Source organism: Lissotriton helveticus, chromosome 11 (genome assembly GCF_964261635.1).
Source record: "Lissotriton helveticus chromosome 11, aLisHel1.1, whole genome shotgun sequence".
NCBI classification, from domain to species: Eukaryota; Metazoa; Chordata; class Amphibia; order Caudata; family Salamandridae; genus Lissotriton; species Lissotriton helveticus.
In genome coordinates this window covers 794,421,318-794,439,029 of record NC_136072.1, presented here as the reverse complement: position 1 = coordinate 794,439,029, position 17,712 = coordinate 794,421,318, and positions in this window count along the sequence as shown.

Sequence of the window (17,712 nt, the reverse complement as noted above, 5' to 3'; positions counted from 1 at the left end):
AGCTCTAGTATTTTAGACCCTAGCTTATGTTGTTGTAGTACTCCACTCTTTAGTAACGCGAGTGTTGAGGAAATACCCACGACGTGACTCGGCGCAATAATTCAAGCGCGAGTCACTAACCAAGCTCTTGTCAAAGTTCGGCGTTCTGAGGAGAAGAAGGCAGAGTCGGAGGGTCGTCGTCGTTGAGAGAAGGAGAACCCGGGAATCAAAAGACTTAAGAAGTTGTGACAAAACGAAGCTAAGTGAAAACAACTCGTTACAGTCAGTCAATTGTAGATAATCCAGAAGTCACTCACCTTTGAAACTCGAGAGGAGCCAGTTGTAGATATTTCTGTAAAAAGCGAGAGAGAGAAAAGGAGAAGAGTTATTCACATGACAAAGTTTGACAGTGTATCGTTTACTTCAGGAACTTTGTACATACTTACCAAAAGCTATTCCTCGTAGTCAATAGTGAAAGTCCTGAAAAGACAAAAAAGGAAAAGGTTAAATCAGAAGGACAATCAACAATAACTACAGGAGATAAACAGACCCCGCCTACTAAAGAAAACTCATCTAGTTAGTGAAGTAAGTGCACTTACCAAGATAGATATAATAAGATTGGTCAACAGAGTTATAAATAAGGAAAAGACTAATCATATATTTATTTCTTGAAAACATAGTGACAACTAATTAGAAGAGAGAGCAGTCAATACAACAGCTGACAGAAGAGAAGCAAGGTCCAGAGACATAAGGGTGGGTGAGCATTACAGCAGAGCAAGATTAGGGCAGGCTTAGGAAGAGTAAGATTATAATTGTGTATTATTTTCTAGGTTCCAGTGAATGCAGACAGCGATGAAAGAAGCAGTCTGAGGAAGCCTCTCGGGACCTGTCTCTTCTCTGTTTGTTATTTTATCCAATTCCCCCGTCCCCCGAGATGATGTAGGAAGGTTCTGAATAAAGACCTGCTGGCATTGTCTTGAGGGATTAGGGTACTAGCATCTCTGCTCCTGTGCAAGAACCGGGAAGTCATAAGGTAATTCACGTGGAACCCTGACAGAGTGAAGTGCCCAAGTTGTCTTCGCACCCGAGCAGAGATGGATGAAGGAATTGATGTTCAATCATTAGGAACAATCTTAGATGCTATACATAAGGAACTGGGAGCGGTCAGAGAGGAAAATCGAAACCTAAGGCAGGAAGTAGTTAGTGCCAGAAAGGAAACTGCTTAGTTGGCATTGAGATTACACCAGTCTAGCAGTTTGGAAAGAGAAGCCATGAATCCTGTACTAGAGGCAACTAACAGGTCAACCACACAAGTCATACATTCCCTGTCCCCTGTCATACCATTGGCGGCTCCAGAAAGGTTTAATGGGACCCGCAGAAAGCACAGATATTCCTCTCACAATGCTCTTTGCACTTCATGTGCCGCCCTTCTATTTTCCCTGACGGGCAGTCTAAGGTGGCCTTCATACTCTTGTATCTAAGTGGAGATGCAGCCGCATGGTCCATGCCTGTAGTCTCTCGAGAAGATCCCTTGTTAAGGAACTTTGAACATTTTAAACAAGAATTCCTTCGGATATTCGATCGTCGGAGGATTTCTCAAGTGGTGGATAATGAATTGCTTGACTTGCGACAAGGTAATCGAGACCTAATAGCATACCTGGCCCAGTTCAACAAGTTGGTGGTGGAGACCGATTGGCCTGAAAGCAAGCGAGCAGCAGTGTTCTATCGTGGCTTGAGAGATGAATTAAAGGACACGTTGGCCCAAATTCCAAACCGGCCCACCGAGATCTCTGCACTCATCGACTTGGTTCTTGAGATAGATTTCCGTCAGGGAGAGCGAAGAGGAGAAAAGAAGAAGGATTTTCGAGCAATCACTCCAAGATTTGACAGGGCCCGGTCGGAAGGCACAAGAACCACAGAGGCAGCACAGGGTACTGAACCAATGCAGAATGGAGCCATAAGGGGTCCATTAACAAAAGAGGAAAAGGACAAGAGAAGAACCAACAACCTATGCATGTACTCTGGGTCCGGAGGACATTTCGTTCGAAATTGCCCAAAGAAACCAAAGGGAACCTTCAAGCCGAAGGAAAACTAACAGCAACACCTGTGGACGGAGTTGAACGGGTGGGTGCAATTTCAGAGATAACTCCAAACGAACATCGAGTGGCAATACGCTGCAATACGCAGCTCCACATTTAATCCTATCTATGAAGATTAAATTCAGATTGACAGATCGGAAGAGACGAGCAGGACCTCCCTTGACACTTGGAGATAAGGTCTGGCTGAGCACAAAACATTTGAGACTGAAGGGAAATCGGAAGTTTCAGCCTCGCTTTATTGGCCCATACCCAGTTGAGGAACAAGTCAATCAGGTTACCTACCGATTAAAGCTACCTTCCAAAATGAAGATTCACCCAGTCTTCCATGTATCTTTGCTAAAGAAGGCGTCCACAGATCTGAGAACTCAATCACCCCCTAAACCGATTCAGTTCGAGACAGGAACTGAGTTTGAGGTCAAGGAAATTCTGGACTCTAAGAAATCAAGAGGAAAATTGTACTACTTGATAGACTGGAAAGGTTATGGCCCAGAGGAACGGTCGTGGGAACTGGAGGAGGATGTTCATGCTCCCCGGCTGATTCAGTCTTTTCATCAACGGTTCCCCAACAAACCCAGAAGGGAAGAGCCTGCCTTGTTGGGGGGTACTGTCAGGACCCAAAAATCAGGCTTCCAACTATGTGGCTCGGTTCAGATTCAATCTAACCATCTTGCTCCTGTCGGAACTACCTGGACTGAGAGAGCCGATATTGGAGAGGCAAGATGGCCGCCACGGAGGCCATGACGAATTAGGGGTTGGAGTTCTAGTCTTTGCGCTGTAGCTGCTCCCGAGTCTAGGAGCAGCGCGAGCGCGCCAGAAACTACGCACTTCACCAGAGCTGTTAGCCGGAGAAGACGAACCGCGCTGAGCTCTAGTATTTTAGACCCTAGCTTATGTTGTTGTAGTACTCCACTCTTTAGTAACGCGAGTGTTGAGGAAATATCCACGACGTGACTCAGCGCAATAATTCAAGCGCGAGTCACTAACCAAGCTCTTGTCAAAGTTCGGCTGTCTGAGGAGAAGAAGGCAGAGTCGGAGGGTCGTCGTCGTTGAGAGAAGGAGAACCCGGGAATCAAAAGACTTAAGAAGTTGTGACAAAACGAAGCTAAGTGAAAACAACTCGTTACAGTCAGTCAATTGTAGATAATCCAGAAGTCACTCACCTTTGAAACTCGAGAGGAGCCAGTTGTAGATATTTCTGTAAAAAGTGAGAGAGAGAAAAGGAGAGGAGTTATTCACATGACAAAGTTTGACAGTGTATCGTTTACTTCAGGAACTGTGTACATACTTACCAAAAGCTATTCCTCGTAGTCAATAGTGAAAGTCCTGAAAAGACAAAAAAGGAAAAGGTTAAATCAGAAGGACAATCAACAATAACTACAGGAGATAAACAGACCCCCCCTACTAAAGAAAACTCATCTAGTTAGTGAAGTAAGTGCACTTACCAAGATAGATATAATAAGATTGGCCAACAGAGTTATAAATAAGGAAAAGACTAATCATATATTTATTTCTTGAAAACATAGTGACAACTAATTAGAAGAGAGATCAGTCAATACAACAGCTGACAGAAGAGAAGCAAGGTCCAGAGACATAAGGGTGGGTGAGCATTACAGCAGAGCAAGATTAGGACAGGCTTAGGAAGAGTAAGATTATAATGGTGTATTATTTTCTAGGTTCCAGTGAATGCAGACAGCGATGAAAGAAGCAGTCTGAGGAAGCCTCTCAGGACCTGTCTCTTCTCTGTTTGTGATTTTATCCAATTCCCCCGTCCCCTGAGATGATGCAGGAAGGTTCTGAATAAAGACCTGCTGGCATTGTCTTGAGGGATTAGGGTACTAGCATCTCTGCTCCTGTGCAAGAACCGGGAAGTCATGAGGTAATTCACGTGGAACCCTGACAACAACCTTCACCCACCTTCTGGGGATCCCTGAATCCCTTCGAAAATAAGAAGTCCAATGGGTGAGGAAGACAGTGGTGGTTTTAAACTGCAGCTCTTTCACTGTGAAGGCACCACAGGTGTAAACGTTAGGTTTCTGCCCTGATAAGATGCACCCTCGCTGTGCTGAGGTACACAACTGAAGGTTTGTGGCCGTGCAGGGATGAAAAATGCTCCTGTTCTATCAAATGGCCCTAGGACATTTTGAGATCATTACTTTGGAACCGAGAACTTACCAGGGGGACTTAGATCTTAGACTCAGATCGAACCTTGTTCCAGTCTGGGTAGTAGATTTTTCCTTTTTATTGTTTTGGGTGTGTTTGTGGAAAACCTGGCCATATGGGCACAAAACCGAGTGAGTTTCCACACCTTGAACTCTGGATTATCAAGAAGCTGGCAGAACTGTTGTAATCTACTTGACACTACATGCCTGAATTAGAGCTAGGTGGACAGTTTATTCCTTTCAAAAACATGAAAGATATCCCGTCCACCTTATTACAAGAGCATAATATCCTGTGGCATGTAGCTGGGATATCTGTCACATTTGTGACAGAGTAACCCGTCCCCCAAAACTCTAAATCAGGCCTTTTGTTTTTTTATGTCTGGAACTTCTTCCTCCTTGACTGGCTGTAAACAAACAATAGACAACTCAAGGACTTCAATAGGAGACAATAATATAATTATTTTTCTTGTCAGATAAGGTTACACTGGCTTTAAGACCCATGTTACAAAAATCTAGTACCTAAGTCATAAACGCCTTCAAAGTGTTTGGGATCATAACGCCGCAGCAGAAGATTATATTGGGTTTGCAGGTAGCAACTCCAGTTGCTGTTTTTTGACAGGCAGGAGGTTGGTGATTTCCCCAGTGGAACAGTGACCAACGTATGTGGGTTTATGTTTGTGTAAATAACTAGGTTTTGGGTGGGGGTTCTCTGGATGGATGAGCTAGGTCTTGGGAGAGATGCTTAAAAGGGAATCCAAAAAAAGGAGTTTAACAAACAAGATAAGAGAACCTATATTAAACAGTATGCTTTATGCAAAGCCAAGTGATGCAGGGTAAGCAGTATTGGTTCCTTTGTATCACAACTTGGAATAGAATGTTCATGTACTAAATGTACTCTCCAAGCTCAGGGAAATAAGATAAATTAATCAATTAAGGCAGAAACCATATGTCTGTAAGAGATTCATAGAGCACACGAGGACTGAAGATTAGTGTCCCAATTGGGCTATCAATAGTAAATACCTCTAAACAGGGCAAGTTAATATGAGGAGTAACAATACCTGGTCCTGCTCAAAAATGAAATCTGATAATAGTGGCCACTGTGTTTTTGCCTCATTTCACAAATCTGGGTTTAATGTTGTGGTTTGTATGGTATTATATGGGCCCAATAAAATTGATTCCAACCTTTTTACAAAAGTTTTGCTATAGCTCCTAGCATTGAATGCCCCCCTAATTATGTGTGATGAGATTAATATTCATTTTTATCACCAAGCGCTATTGTTGAAGGACCTCAAATCACGCAGGAATGGTGAAACTTTGCAAAGTCTTGTTTCAAATTATGGCAACTTTGGCTCTTGGATTACTCTAAAGGGGATCTGACCTTGTTGTATAGCATTTTAGGACCATAGTGTAATTTTCCCGATTCATGCCCTTATATAGGTATAAATCACCATATCCTTATATAGGCATAGAAATCATAACCATATTTAGACATAGCTCATGCAGTCCAAATACGGCATGGCTCCTTCCACTAGTTCTGAAAATCCACAACGATTTCTTGGAAAACTCGGTTTCAGCAGTTAGGGACTTCCCCTTGCTTGAATATTGATTCATCCAAGAACTCATGGAGTTTTCAAAGAACTGAGACTCTTTGATGACGTTATTATGTCCAACTGTACGTCAAACTCTGCACCTTCAAGGTATAAATATGCCCACACTTGCCGTAGCAAACACAAGATGGTTTGGAGCAGTTCGACTATCTACTTGCCCGACGCATCTCGCTGCAGCAAGTGCCGAAGGAAGCCGACCCTCCAGCAGACGCACTGAGAGAGACGCTGTCTTTTCTGTTGCCGAGAAATCCAGCTCCAGTGTTTCCAAGCTACCCTTGCGGGTTGTTGGGAAATCGAGTTCTGAGACAGAGAGATACCAGACCTCCTTCATTCTAAACCAAAGTACGGAGCTGATTGGACCCTAAGAGAAATCTTGGATAGATTCTTGGCAAAAGGAAACTAAACTAATGCTACACCACACTTACTTCTTCCCTTGTACTAGACTTAGGTTAGGTACATCTGGGTAGGCGTATTTTAGAAGCACCAGTTGAGTACTTTCAGTCTTTATTTATTAATGTATGTATTTTATGGCTTAGAAACCATACCATGCTTTTACAATATTATTTTATAATACTCTTCCTGCTGTACGCATTATACTCTACAGCCAGTATTATGAATGTAGCTGTTCATTTCTTCTGCATGAGAAAGAAGACTGTTCAATAAATACTTTTTATTGAAAACGCCCGTCTCTCTATTTCTCTGCACCTCTGGTGAAACGAAGCATGCACGATTGACTGAGTAAAATATCTTTCTATTGTTTCCACAACTCTGAAGATCAGTTTTATCTTGGGGAAACAAAGTTGTCATGTTTATGCGGTTTTCAGAAACAAATGCCTTCTTGTTTATTCGAGAAAGTTTCTAGTGACCTCTGAGCTAGCTGGCACTCACAATTAAGTCTAATATATTCGATAGAGACCTAGTAGACATAAGTCATATGTCAATTCTATAAGATATATTATTCCAATACGCAGAGCCTATTGGGAATACAGGAACTACACTACATGGCACCCAACGTTTGGTAAGGCACTAATTTAACGATAGATACTAGAGTAACTCAGTCGTGCTTTTCACAGAGACCCCTTTTTTCCCATAAAATACTTCAATAGACGTCTGGAGTGGGTTAAAGGATAAAAAAATAATTCGCCATAACTGATTAGGACGAAAAATCCTATGTATTAGTCTTTGGTCTTGTTCAACGTTGAAGGATACAGTGTTCCAAAATATTGTGCACCTTATCTTTGTTTCCTTGAAACTTGCTCTGCAAGACTTTCAACAAAATGTCGGATACCGACGAAGAGAACGGTGGACCTGCAAGAACTGCAGCCCGACCGGGTTTAGACGTTACAGGTCTCCAACAAAATGACCCGGATGCTATAGTCATCCCGGAAAGCTTAAGAAAAACTATAGCTCTAAAGCTTATAGAAAAAGGCCTATCACCAAGAGGTGGTAGAGTTAAGTTTGTCATAGAGGCACATGAATATCGAAAGACAGAGGTATTCTATTTGTGGATTATCTTCCCTGAAGCAAATCCAACCACACATGTGTTGCAGAATACAATTTAGATCGGGTCTCTAAAGAATGCCAGAAACAGCTTAAATCCTGGGCCCACCTCCCCTTATCCATCTTGGGGAGGACACATTTAGTGAAGATGTCTATCCTTCCTAAATATACATTTCTTTTTAACTCTATCCCCTTGGCGTTTGACACTAAACAGCTAGACAAATGTCAACGAGAGATTAATTCCTTTATTTGGAAGTACAGAGCCACTAGATTGCGTGGAAGAAGTTAAGGCGAAGAAGGGAGAAAGGAGGGTTGGCACTACCTGACCTGCAATATTATGAATGGGCCTTTCAACTTTCGTTTTCTAGAATGCTTTTAAAAACACCCTCAAATACATCTAGAGGAGAAATGTTCCGGGCTATGCTAGAAGTTGCTGATCTGCCAGCTGATGGTTTCCTTTTTAAGTTTGGGGACCAAAAATTCTTCAAGAAGGTAAAATTAAAAAGCCTGCAAACTTTTGCCAAAAGTTGGTCAACAATCAGAAACAGAATTGGGCTTAGCTACTTTTCGAACCACGCACCTATGTGGGACTCCCCGGGTACCACACCCTGTCTTAAAGACAGCCTGGCGAGTCCCGTAAGGGATGCCCGGATTGCGAATTGGGGAGATTTGCTGACAGGGGGCTCTATGTTGTCATGGGACAGATGGGCCCAAGCACTGTGTAGGAAGGGGGTCCCCCTGGGTAAAATCAGCAATTTGGAATATCAGCTGGTGACAATGCCGGGGGGCGGCAAAGAGGTCTCACTCTGGTATTGGATGATTCTGGAGGAGATAGACGGGGACTTTAAACTTCCCGATAAGTTATGGGGTGGTGAGATTGATATCCAGTGTGAGCAGCTGTAGATGGATTCTTTTAATCTCCTATACAAAACAGTGAAACCAGCATGGCTGAGCCGAAATCACCTCTTCACGGCACATCGTGCATATCTGTCTCCCATAAAACTATCAAAGTTCCAGCCAGGGAAAAAATGCCAACAAATGCGACCTGCCAGAAGCATCTGACGTCCATATGTTTAAGGACTGTCCCCCCATATCTCACTTCTGGGAGGAAGTGAAGGCCTCTTTGGACTCTATTCTCAACATCTCTTTGAATATTACCATCCCACTAATTATCTTTGGTATCGATGACAACATTCGTGGCCATACAAGATCCTTCCTTTTTTATGCAATCCTTTTGGCAAGGAGACAAATTTGCAAGTTTATGGGTTGACTCTGCCCCACCAACGCACTCTGGCTGGCTGACGTCCCTATATGAAGTCTCTAGGGTGGACATGGCCAGATCGTGTAGCAAAAAAAAGGTAGCGTTTTGGGATTTGTTGGTACCGTAGAGATAGGATATCCGGGTTTTTTTCCCCGGGTCCTATGATTATGCCTGGTCTGCTCCACAGACCTTTTTGGTTTGGTTCTCCTTGGTCAATATTGCGGTCCAGTAGGTGGTAAAACACCTTGATGGAGTCATCCAGCTAGCCCTCTAACTGTTGGTAACTTCTTCCGCCAATAAGACATCTGTGTCCTGGTGCGAGATATATGAGTTTCTGGGCTTGTGCTTACGCAGACACGAAAAGGTGGTCGGTGTTTCCTATATTTGAGGGTTAAGGCAAATGAGGACAAAAAAAACAAACAAAAAAAAACCACATGTGTTCCACTTCTACAAGATATTGGAACCTCCAGTGGAATACGCTCCTTTCAAGGACGTTGAAATTCCACTAACTTACCAAGAGCATCAGCTCTGGTTTAAAGGCGCCCTACAACATCAAAATCACGTTACCAGGCTCGGTCCACTAGGTAGACCAGGAGCAACATGGCCGGTACTAGCCAGCTATTCACCACATCCTACCATTGAACAAATGACAGGTCCAGAACTGTTAGCTCAGCTAAAACAATTAATTAAAATACATAGACAATTGGTACAATATGTCATGCAGACTCTAACAGTCCAACCCTCTATAAGAATTCCACAGCACACCCCTCATCAGGGGAACACAAACAAGATTACGCCACAGACTATACAATCAGTCATTGGTAAATTACTAACAAAAAGGGAACAAATTCCATTCTGGTTAGCTCCAAAAATTACTCAGATCGAGGCAGCATTTCCCGATAGTACACCTCATGAGAAACACAGGATTCTAACAATCTGTTTACCAATGGGGATAGCACCACACCTGGAGGACTGTGACACTTGGGGTACAGTCTTTGCTGCAATCTACACAAAAACACATGGTGTACCGTCCATGGCGGTGATACCAGATGTCCTGAAACAGATTCAAAATGAATACGGGGCAGAGCCTGCTTTAAATCTCGGTAAGAAGCTACTGAAGGATTTCAAACAGTTCTCAGCTATAATATTAGCTAATATTAAAGGTGAAGCAGCATCCGTGGCAATCCGCCAAAAACTAAAAGAACTTGATGTAACTGAGCAACCGTATGAACTTGCCAGAATAATAGAAAAATCCTATGAAGAACTAAGATAGAGATAGTTTGGGAGGGAAACCAATGCAGATGTATCCAAGTTTAACACCTGTCTCTCCTCCTCTATTGATCGTATTGCCCCAATGCTTCCGCTAGCTTCTCGAAGATCAAAGCTGTCTGCGCCTTGGTTCTCAGTTGCATTACGTGAGGAAAGGAGCAGATGTAAAAAATTGGAACGTAATTGGAGTCTGACCTATGATTCCGCCTGTAGAACTGCCTTAAAGAACTTTCATAAACTTAAGAGTGCCACCACGAGGGACTATTTTGTTGAGAAAATCAATGTGGCTGAAAACTCTTCAAAGACGCTATTTAACATAATTAAGGAATTCTCTAATCCCCCTGCCTTGGCTTGCTCGATTGCCCCTAGTCAAAATCTATGTGACGGTCTTTCAAACTTTTTCCATGATAATATCACTAATATCTCGTCCACATTCAATCAGGATGGTGTTCTCCCTTCGCCTGACCCTAAAGCCACTCAAGAGGCCACGTTTGTCTCATTCAAAAGTCTATCCAAGGAGTCTGCTTTAACAATGTTACTTCAGTGCAAATCTGGTTCTCCCCTTGACCCGGCTCCAGCACAGGTATTAGGCAGTCTTGCCCCACTTGTGATCAGCCCGCTCCTCTCTATTTGGAACACCTCCCTTCACTTAGGTCAATTCCCCACCGTATGGAAGCAGGCAATGCTAATTCCAATCCTGAAGAAGGCAGATGCTGACCCTTTACTGTTTAGCAACTATCGGCCTATTTCGCTCCTTCCTAAGCCAGAAAAAATCCTTGAGAAAGTAGTGCAGGAGCAATTAGCCGATTACCTTGAATCTAAACAACTTCTTCATGACTCCCAGTCCGGTTTTAGACCAGGCTTTAGCACAGAGTCCGCACTGCTTGAAGTGTCTGAGTCCATTCAGGAGTACGTGGATGCGGGCGAGGAGGCCATGCTGGTCCTCCTCGACCTGTCCGCGGCTTTCGATACCGTTTCTCATGACATTCTATTAGATAGAATGTGCAATATTGGTATTGAGGGTACTCCTCTGGCCTGGTTCAGATCTTATCTGACGGGTAGATCGCAGCAGGTCCTCCTCCAGGCCTTTTGTTTCTGAGGAAAAACCGCTGCTTTGCGGGGTTCCGCAGGGCTCCACACTTAGTCCTCTTTTCTTCAATATTTACCTTACTCCTTTAGGGGAAGTGGTTGAATCCTGGGGGGTCAGAGTGATCTCTTATGCTGATGACACTCAGCTCGTGTTCTCCTTTAGAGATCACTCTGACGGCAGCCTGTCTAACTTCCGACGCTGCCTTACTAACATCTCCCGTTGGATGACTACTAACACCCTCAAACTTAATACGGATAAGACCGAGGTCTTATTCTTCAATCAAAGTTCTCCACTCCCCTCTATATTGTGGTGGCCATCGGAGTTAAACCCCCCTCCGGTTCCAGTTCAAACAGCTCGTAATCTGGGTTTCCAATTTAACAACGATCTCTCTTGTAAAAGCCAAATCAACAAAGTTACCGCAGCATGCTTTGGTAAACTCTGCATGATCAGGAAAATTCTATCATTTCTTCCCCTTGATTCCCGTAGGACCGTCATACATGCCTTAATCACCTCTCACCTTGATTATTCTAACAGCATGTATGTTGGAGCTCCAGCTTACCTGATCAAGCGGCTGCAGGTTGTGCAGAATGCTGCAGCCAGATTGATCTCTAACATCCCTTATAACCATTCTATTACTCCGTACTTGGTGAAGTTACACTGGCTGCCAGTTACCTGTCGCATTCAATTCAAAGCGCTGGTCTTTGCCTTCAGGTCCCTTAATGACCTTGGTCCGGTCTATCTGAGAAAAAGGCTTAAACTTGTCCACTCCACCCGAGCCCTCAGATCTAATCATCTCCACCTTCTCTGTACCCCTCTTTTTCGCCGTTCTAGAATGGGGTGCAGAGCCTTTGTTGTGGTGACCGCAAAACTCTGGAACAGCCTCCCATTAGGCCTTCGGCTCATCACATCGGAACCATTGTTTCGAGGCAAACTGAAAACCTGGCTGTTTTCCAATCTTTAGTTGCGCTAGACCTCTCTGGTGGTCCATTGTCTGTAGCGCCGGGACACCCTCGTTGGGGGTAGCCGCGCGCTCTATAAGCTTCAAAATAAATAAATAAACCAGTAGAGCCCGAACTGACAGAAAATCCTGAAAAACACACTTACAACTCCTAAAAAGAAGTGGGAAAATAGTAAACAGACTCTTCCTAAAGAGAAGCGTTTTCAATCCAGAGGTAGGTCTCCTCAAAAGGATCCCTCTGAAAAGAGATATATCCTCAGAAATAGGGATCATTTGAGAAAACCTGATAGATATCAAGATACTGATACAGGTTCCTCTCGTACCTTTCAGACTTCCTCGCAGAAATCCGAAAGAAGAGGACGATCAGAACACAAGGAAGAACGCGTGAAGTCCAAAGATGATCAACATGTTCCAAACAAAAAGAAAACTCAATTCACCAAAAAGAAGGTAGCAAGTCTTAAAATCAGACATGCCGAGGATCTTGAGGACACAACTCAAGAACGGGGAGTGGGCCCAGACAATGCTGGACAGCGCAGCAGAAGTTACCATAGCTCGCAGGATCCTGAAGGATCATCTGAGACAGTGGACTTGAATTAATGCATTCAGGTTGAAACTGCCGATACAAGGGTTAGTGTACCCCATAAGCTATATGAAGTAACACTCCGGATAGAGGGGGACATAACTAGAAAAATAAAAGCACTATTTTGGGAGAAGGTATCAAAGGGTTATGACATTCTTCTAGCTGAACAAGACTGGCCACCTGAATTTGTTAGGGAGTGCCCACATGGTGAAGAGATAATTATTCCAGCCTTCTCCAATCATATTCCTATTCATAAAAAATACACCTATGCCAGAAAATGGGCTGCAGCCCAGGCTCCAGCATTATATAAAAATCATGTGGGATGGGATGAGGACTCTCCTCATCATAAGATCCAGTTAAAAAATCAACCTACTGCTCAGAGGCAGTATCCAGTTAAGCAAGAAGCTAAAAAACAGGCCCGGGAGATCTTAGATCAACTTGAATACCAAGGGGTGATTGAAACATGCACCTCGTCAATGAACAATCCTTTGTTTCCTGTCTCCAAACCAGACAATACATATCATCTAGTTTTGGACTACAGACATTTAAACTCTTGTTGGAAAACCTTTGCAGTACAAAATGCACACAGTGCAGCACTGATGAATAACATTGTGCGCAGAAAATATAAAACCACATTAGATATTTCTAACGGTTTCTTCTGTCAAAACATTGCACCTGAAAGCAGGTATTTGACCGCTTTCTCAATTATGGGGACACAGGGTCACATCTGTCGTCTCCCCTTGGGATTCAAGAATAGTCCAGGGTTATTTTCAGCCAGAGTAACGGAGTTACTACAAACGTATGATGATAAGGCATTATCTTATATCGATGACATCTATCTTACAGACAATGATTTGGACAGGCACTTGAACAGGGTGAACATCATAATACTTGGTTTCGCCTCTGAAGGGTACAAATTCAATTTTAAGAAATCAAGAATTGCCCACCTCATCGTCCTATTCTTAGGATAAGAACTTTCGAATGAAGGCAAAAGCCTGGCAGCAAACTTTTTAGAAAAGTGTGCGCTGCTCCAAACTCCAAAAACGCTGAAAAACTTACAATCAATTCTAGGTTTCCTGAATTTTGGAAGAACTTACATTCTAAATTACGCAGAAAGGGTTAAACCTCTCTACGAATTAATCCAACCTGATTTCAAATCAACTAATTGGACTCAAAAACACACAGGAATTTTGCGTTCAGTGCAAACAGACATGTTAGCAACAACACATTTACAGACACGCGAAAATGTACGCAACCTTGTAATCCGAATCATCCCAGGGAGATGCAGATTCACATACCTAACCTTTAATGAAGGTGAAAAGGTACCAATAGCGTACAAATCACACTTGTACACACAAGCTGAAATAAAATTCACTGCAACAGAAAAAAGTCTGACAGCGATTAAAACGGCAGTAGCAAAAGAGAGAGCCTTGGCGCAGGGAAAACGCATACAGGTCATTACTCCTGTACCTGCCTTAGAGGCAGTGACAAAAGCAAGCATTCCAAATGCTAAAGCTTTACATCCAAGGTGGATACAATGGGTTAATTCTCTTGCAACAGACTTTGAACACGTTTTTGACCCATATTTGAAAACACAAGAATTTCTCCAATACGAATAAGAATGTCCTCTGCCCACTGAGATTCTGCCCCTAGAACATTACGGATGTATAATATATACAGACGGATCAGCACAACCCGCAATTGGGGGTAAACAAGCTTATAGTGCTGCGTGCGCGATTGTTAAAGGTCGCTGGTGCGATTTCAGACCTATGGTCACAAAACGTCAATCTCTAGGAGACTGTACAGCTCAGCGAGCTGAACTACAGGCTTTCAAGATGGCGCTGGAAAATACTGATCGTAATTTCCCCACATTCATAGTGTGCGATTTGTATTGTTGCGTCCAGTCTTACAATGAATACTTGCAGAACTGGATTCAAAACGGTTTCAAAGACGCAAAAGGTGGCACAATCAAGCATAAATTGCTTTGGGAACAAGTAGTTCTATTACAGAAAGAACTACAAAAGACTCATGTGATCCATACAATGAGTCATCAGCGTGATGGTGTTCACGTTGCAGGGAATTAATTGGCTGATGAAGCCGCGAAGGCATCTGTGCAAACGGCTTCCCTAGCTGCAATCACTCGTTAGAAAACACAAATAGACGGTGAAACAATGCTAGCTGTCAATGCCACAAGCAAGGGCAGCGGAGCTGCGTTACCTCTAAACTATCCACTCGAATATACATACATAATTGATGCCAACTCCGTTCCTTTTGCTCGAATCCCTGGAGTGGGGGATAGGGTAATTCCAAACAGGAATCGGAAAGGTGCTTTGATTCAAGAAGCACATATGGGAGAGGGTCTGATACAGCAAGGGATCTCAAAATCTCTACTAGAATTAAAAGAGATGTACTGGTGGCCAAGGTTTGAGCGCTCACATTTACGAATTTGGAATTAATTGCGATGTCTGCTACAGAGATCACAGCTTAGAGTGCCGCCAGATACCTGACTACAGTGTAGCCAGCCCGGTACAGACACCAATGTTAGACAGCCTTAGACTTTCTACACGAAGACGTCACCATGGACGAATGCGGTCCCACAATTATTAGGACAAGATTCATTTGGATGTGGCCTCAGCGCTCGGCTGACGCTCAAACTGTTATAAAAGATTTGCGAGTCTTTATCGGCACATACGCAATCGGCACGCTACATTCTGACCAGGGTCCTGCGTTTAGCTCTCGAGCTTGCAAGGAGGCCATGGCCAATCTGGGCATTGCATTGCGGTTTTCGAGTCCATTCCATCCTGAGGGAAATTCTGTAGTGGAAAGAAAAAACCATGACATAAAGCAATCTATAACAGCTAGGGTATTAGGCCCAGGTGACGGGTGGGTCAAACATCTAATAAGTGTCCAACGTAGGCTTAACAATCTGCCAAGAAATTCTCTGGGTGGAATCACTCCATATGAAATCCTTTTTGGTACTAGAATGCTAGTCCAGGATCTTGATCGTCACACTTCAGTGGTAGAACAAAAACCCATTGATATCAAAGACGGTTTGGCTGTTTTGCAGGACTTAAATGAAACACGAAGAAGTCTAAGCAACACATTACAGAAGCCAACGACCACTGAAGACAAGCATTTTCAATGCAATAGGTCTCGCAATTGCGAGAGTTTAACCTATTGGCATTGTAAATGGCAATGCCTTTTATTTAACGTTTTAAAAACGAACACATAAATAAAAGACATTGCCATTTACAATGCCAATGGCTCAAACTCTAACAACTGCGAGACCTATTGCATTGCAAATGCTTGTATATCATGTTTCCCCCTCTTCAGCGACGAAGTTATTTAACATGTAATGATACAGCGCTTCATCGGATGCTAGTACAGAAGAGCACCCGTCCTCCTCAGTGTTTTGTGCCCACGCGTTGCTGGCTTTCCTCTGCCAGAAAGTGAATGTCCTGGGCTCTTCCCCTCATGCCTAGGGTCCTCTCGCCAGCACCCGCTGAGGAGAAGACACCAGCTCTACGTGACGCACCCCCTCAACATAAACAAAGCAGGAAAAGGCAGGGCTTGTGCAGACGGACAACGTCTTTAGCCAATGAGATGACTTTATCTGCCATCTCACAGTAAAGCTATCAAATGAATGCCAACTTCCCTCTGATGTACAACGGTGGCAGCTCGATTAATACGTACATTAAGATACATTTTAAGTCACATGGTTAAAAAAGTAGTGTGTAAATAAGGTGCGCAACATTTTGATAGTAATATCAAGAGATAATCATAAACATGTAATACATAAATCTATTATATCAAGTTTCAAAAAGACCACCCGGAGGCTTCTTACACGTGTCCGTCCAGTTTCTGTTCATAAAACGAAGACTGAAGTGGCGGTGGCCCAGTCTGTGGCGGGTACACAGGAGAAACATTTCCAGTGACAATCAGAACTTTCCAGAAATTCATCGCATCGTGAACGAGTGAAAATCCCGAAGATGTCGGCTCCTCTTTTCTATTGGCTGGGTTAATACCAGGCTCACCAGGTTGGGGGCGTCTCTCGAAGCTTCTCTGAAAGCTAGCGCTCAGATTGGCCGCTTAGTTAGGAATAGACAAGAGGTTTCCAGAAGCTCCTCGGGTTGGACGGCAAATAGCTCTTCTGATTGGACGCTGAGCATTGAAACATCTGGAAAAGTCTCGAAACGAAGCGACTTGAGGATTATGATTGGCTACGGGGCGTGGCTTGGTAGCGCGTGGCTACTTCCAGTATGTGGGCGGATTTGTTGTTATAAAAACACGCTTCGAGGGTGGTGTGTGTGCATAGGCAGAGCTGAGAAAAGCGCAGGCGGGAAAACCGGGTCTTTCCTACGCAACTTCGAGGCCTCTCTGAGCAGAGAGACAGAAGTGCAGCGACCGAGGCACCGCTTAAAGCATTTTTCGAGAACCGCAGGCCCTGGCACACCTTTTCCAGCATTTTCTGGACAGAAATTCCAGGATCTGTTGAGGTAGAGACAGTTCGGAGCACTGAAACAAAACGTCCCCAGTCATTGCATAATAACTCGGATAAACATCCCCAAAACAGATTCCAGAGCTGAGAAATTTTCAAAAGAAAACAAGGTAAGATCGGTACTTTCTGTGTGCTCTGTGTGTGTGTGTGTGTGTGTGCGTGCGTGAGCGCGCGGGGGGGGCGGCAGCGGCGTGTGTGCGCTCGTGTGTCTGTGTGTGTGTGTGTCCCCCCGCGTGTGTGTCTGTCTACGTGCGCGCTCCATTGTGACGGGGATCAGCCTGCCGGAATCGGAGCGCGTGTTCATGCGCGCGACCTGATCCGATTCTGGCAGGCTGCGTGTAGGAAGGTAGATCCCTGACTATGGTTGCCCCCAACTTTTTTTCCTGGTGTTTTGCTGGTTTTCTGACTTAGTTGACCTGGGACCCTGCTATTCAGGGCCCCAGGCCTACTGCTCTCTCTGTAAAATGGATTCCATGTACCTTAGGTACATATCTAAATTGGATACTGAGTCACCTTATCAGTCCCTGTACAGTGTACCTTAGGTACCCAGGGCATAGGTGTACCCAGGGCCTACCAGGGGCTGCAGCATGTATTATGCCACCCCTGGCTGGCCATCCAAATCTGACACAACTGGCTGCTTGACAGCTGGGGCAAGGTGGTGTAATCACCCTTTGCTTTAGATATAGTATACCTATATCTAACCCTAAAATGG